The sequence below is a fragment of the Suncus etruscus genome, chromosome 15 (assembly GCF_024139225.1).
Source record: "Suncus etruscus isolate mSunEtr1 chromosome 15, mSunEtr1.pri.cur, whole genome shotgun sequence".
NCBI lineage: Eukaryota > Metazoa > Chordata > Mammalia > Eulipotyphla > Soricidae > Suncus > Suncus etruscus.
The window spans coordinates 20,107,486-20,112,314 of NC_064862.1; positions in this window are offsets into that span (position 1 = coordinate 20,107,486).

Below are 4,829 nucleotides of genomic sequence, written 5' to 3' on the forward strand. Positions count from 1 at the left end.
GCCTTGGAAATGAGTCCGTGTTGCTCATCTCTGGGGCCAAGAGGTGGAAATGATCTGTTCGGCCATTGACTTCTAGGTCGCATGCCCACTCCTCTAGCTGAGAAGGCATAGCCCAACTCACACCCTTTGAAAGGGAGAGGAAGGGATGGATTGCAAAGAAAAACCAAAGAGCTTTGCCAGCAGCCCCCACCCCACCCCAGTTAAATGGTGAATGGCCCGGCCCCAGTTCCCTGCCCAGTTTACACAGGCGGTGCCATTCTGTCCTTCCATTCTCTCCAGCACAGCCCACAGAGGCACAACAGACACTCATCATTCCATCCCTGGGTTTGCATAAAAACCCACGGCCACGAAGTAGCAACTGCAATGTTTTTCGATCACACAGCAAAGATATTTAAAAATATCACCCATATGTGTTTTAAATACAGGCAAATAGCTGGCAAGGCAGTCGGCTTCACACCCGCGTGCCATTCTGAGTTATAATCTCCTCGCTTCCAACTCTCAAAAAAATCACACGTTGAAGGCCAGACAGACCCAGCTCGATGCTAAGGCTGTGCGTCTGTCTCTGTGGAATCTTCTTGAATGCTCAAGCCCTCCTTCTTTCGGGCCAAGGAGACAGGCATGATCCTGAGAAGAACCTTCAGTGTCCCCAGGCCCCGGGCTGAACCTTTTGCTCTCTGCTGAGAGTACAGAATTGTCCTGGGGGACCAGGAATTTGGCTGCAAAGCACAGGAAGTTTTCCAGCCTCAGTCATCAAAACCTCCGCAGACAGCCTGTCACGGCAGCTGGGCACTGCCTCTGCCCACCCAAACCATAGTCATGTCAGTGGCATTAACTTCTCAAATCAACCTTGTGCCTGCACTGTTTTATCACCTCAGGTTTATTTGCCTTCAGGTTTATATTTTGCTTTAATATATTCAATAATATACTTTTACCCCAAGTTATGGATTAGTTATGGATTGATGATTCAGAATAGATTACTTTATTCAGATGTGCGGAGGTGGGGCAGGTAGCTCAGCAGTAGAGCACTAGCTCCGCATGTATGTGGCCCTGGATTTGATCTCCAGAACCGCCAAATTTAAATTAAAATAATAGAAAGTGCAGCGGTAAGCAAACCTCCATTAGTTCTAGGACCTGCCACCCTCTGTATGCCTGACTTTTACACTGGTCTGTTTCCTCTCATAGCCTCAGAATGGCTGCCTCCACACCAGATTGCACATCAAGGTCTGAAAGGTCCCCAGTAAAATTTTCTTCTAAATCCCTGTGCAGATCTCTCGACACATCATTGTCCAGACCTGAGTCACATGTCCTCTCCTCGGCCAATCAGGGCAATTGATTACTCCAGAAGGCCAGAGAAGAGAAAGGAGAGAAAGAAGAGTGAGAGGGCGGAAGGAAGGACAGGAACAAGAGTGGGAAGGCAGAAGATTTCAGGGAACTCTTAGGGCCCTTAGGATCTTGAAAATCTTTATAATCTTTCTCAGAATTTCTTTTGGTCTCTGCTTTTCTCACTCTCCCCCAACTGTTTCTCAGAGACTGGCGCCCCTCGCACCTTCAGTGCCAGTTCTGTCTGGGTTGAATGGAATTCTGGCTCCCCTCTTCCTGGGAGGCTGGTCTCCAGGACAATTCTGGAATCCTCAAAACTATGGAGTCCCAAATCATTTTTTTTTTGAAGTCTGTGGCTAGTCAGGTCTTTTGTGGCAGAAATAGCCACATGCTGGGCCATGTGATGCAGCCAGGTCCTGCACATTACAAATTGTGGGGTGCTCTAAAAGTCAGTGATGTTTGCAGTTCCAAAGTGCACCCTGTCCCCGAGGGCCTGAGTAAAGTGAAGTGCAGCTTGATGGTTCTCATCACCTCCACTGACCATAGCACCTCAGGTTTGCTCAATTCACAACCTGAGTTCAGGCTGCCCCACCTGCCACCAGCCTTTTTTGTTTTGCTTTGTTTTGCTTTAGTTTTGGGCCACAACCAGAGGCGCTCAGAGGTTACTCCTAGCTCTGCACTCAGAAATCGCTCCTGGCAGGCTCGGGGGACCTTATGGGATGCCGGGGATTGAACCCAGGTCCGTTCTGGGTGGGCTGCGTGCAAGGCAAACATCCTACTGCTGTGCTATCTTTCCGCACCTGCCACCAGCCATTAATCCCATTTTGCAGTGACTGTGAACCACGCGGTTAGTATTTAATATTTCTCTGTAACCTGGCTCACTTCTGACTTAAATAGATGTCTTTGTGAAAGGAAGCTTCCTATCATACCTCCAAATGGAAAGCCGCATCTCAGCATAAATAGAAAATAGCCTGTAAAAATAACAACTGTATGGAGGGTAAAGGGTTCAGTTCTGACCTGCTGTGCAGCTGAGCCCCAGATCCCCTCCCAAAAACCAGCGGCCCTCAGCCCCGCCTTGTGCTCTGGAGTGATTCAAACAAGTGAGAGACACCAAAAGGCGATTTTCCATCTGCTCTCCAGAAAGATCTGGAAGGATCTAGAAATAATGTCTTGATCCTGACTACACATGGTGAAGCAGCTCCTACCCAGTCCACAACCTGCCAGTGCCCATCCTGCTGCCCTGGGCAGCTCTCAGGGTCTGGGGGGGTCAGGCTCCCCCATTCAGACTCATCCTTGCACCTTTTACCTAAGAGCCAGCCTTCAAAACTGAGTGTCCAGACAAAAGAGATTGGGAGGCAACGAGAATCTGGGTGGTGGGTTTGAGTTTGTCCAGCCAAGCTCCTGCCCTAGGGACAGGGGCCCCCAAATTCATTTTGCTGCTTAAGATCATTCCTCTGGGGCCCAGAGTGGTGGTGCAGAGCATAAGGCATCTGCCTTGCACGTGCTAGCCTAGGATGAACCATGGTTTGATCCTCCAGCATCCCATATGGTCCCCCAAGCCAGGGGCTATTTCTGAGTGCATAGCCAGGAGTGACCCCTGAGCTTCACTGGGTGTGGCCGAAAACAAACACACAAACAAAAAAGATCCTTCCTCTGGAGAAGAATGAGTGAGGTCAGACGTAGATGACACTGCTGGTCCTGTCAGTGTAAACTACTGTCCTGATTGGCTGAGGAGAGGACATGTGACTCAGTTAAGGTCAATGATATATAGAGAGATCTGTTCAGGTACTTAGAAGGAAATTTTATTGTGGACCTTCAGAGCACGATGTGCAATCAGGTGCAGGGGCTATGAGAGGAAACAGACAGTGTAAAAGTTAGTCACATAGAGGGTGGCAGCAAGCTGGGCCCGTCATGAGGGATCCCCAACCCCCCCATTTGCAGCGTGGTGGGATGCTGCTGCCAAGAGCCAGACATGGGTTTGAGGGTGATAGAAAGGTGATTTGTGGGGAATATTTACCATTTTGATCAGTTTTAGGGGCAACTGAACTTACTTGGTCTCCTGCTGCCCTTCTAGAAATACTCAGTACCCCTTGAAAGCTGCCTCCTTTGTTGAACAAACAGCAATTACCCTCTAGCTACCCCCATGGTCCCTGTACCTCCCCAGATGTCACTCCCACTTTGGGCAACATCGAAATGTTTGAAGAAAGGGAGATCAGGGCTCAGGGGTGCACAGATAAATGAAGAAAGGATAGGGATCACTCCCGAATCAAAGTTGACTATCCGCTCCCCTGGAGGCCTTGAGAAAGTTGGAGACAGAACTCCCAAGTGCCGGAGGTCTGAGCTGGTCCCCTCAGCATCACAGGGCATGGCACCAGAACATACAGCCAGAAGGAAGCTGGAAGCAGCTTTTGAGCACTGTCAGATGTGATGCCAAAATACACATGTGCCCAAACAGATGCTTCTTGTCAGGTAGTTGAGGTGAGAGGCCTATGGTCAGACCTGTGAACACTCTGAGGTGTGGCCTCAGGCATCAAAGGCCTTCAGGGCCTACTGGAGGCTTCCCTGGGGAAGGAATTTCTTCCTGTGACAGTGGCTCTGCCCAGAGTTCCAGGTGCTGACAGCCTCCCTCCAACGCAGACCTGTCCACTGGAGAACCTCCTTTCCCTCAGCACCCTGGCTGAGGCTCAGCAACCTGAACTGACAGGAAAATGAGAGTGAAGGCCATCTTCGTGTGCAGAAGGTGTCTGGATTCTGCATTTCTGCTTCCTGGCAAGGTTAATAGTTTCTGCCCTCACTGTCCTCAAGAAAAGAATAGAACTAGCTCGGGGTGGCCTGGCCCATCACACCCCCCAATCACATCCTGCTAGGTAGAGTAGCTGTGCAGGGCAGCTGTACAGGATAATGCAGGGTCTTGAGAGCATGAGAAGGACAGAAGGCCTTGGTGGAGAGGGGAAAGTGGCATGCCTGGAGGAGAGAGATGGTCCTGGCCAGGGCAAGAGAAGGGGAAAGTATGGGATGCTGGGGGCAGAGGTGACATGACCCAGGGCAGCTGGGGCCTTGGGGACCCTGGAGTGGAGATCATGATCTGGACCGGGTCTCACTGTCACTGCCTGGCAGTAATCCCTGACCCCCACATGGTCCTGGGAGCACCTCTGGGTATGACTCCAGACTCCCTCCCAGGAAGGGTAAAAGAAAATTGCCCCCAAATTGGTACCTGCTCCAGAGATCAATAGTTACCTTCTCTGTGGTCCTGCACCCCTGGCAGCTCCTGGGGCTCCATCTGGTCTGTCCTGGGGATTCCAGATCCTGAGTTTCAGGACAATAAGGTCACAGGGTCACATGTCCAGCAGACCCAGCTCTGACTTTTCTCAGTGGCCTTTGCAGCTCAGAGTTTTGGCTTTTTTTGTTGTTGTTGTTGTTAGTGTCGTGGGGTGTAGGGACCATGTAGCTGTGACCCACTCTCTTCTTGCCAGCGAGCCTGGGGGCTGCCCCACCCTCTCTCTGGTCCC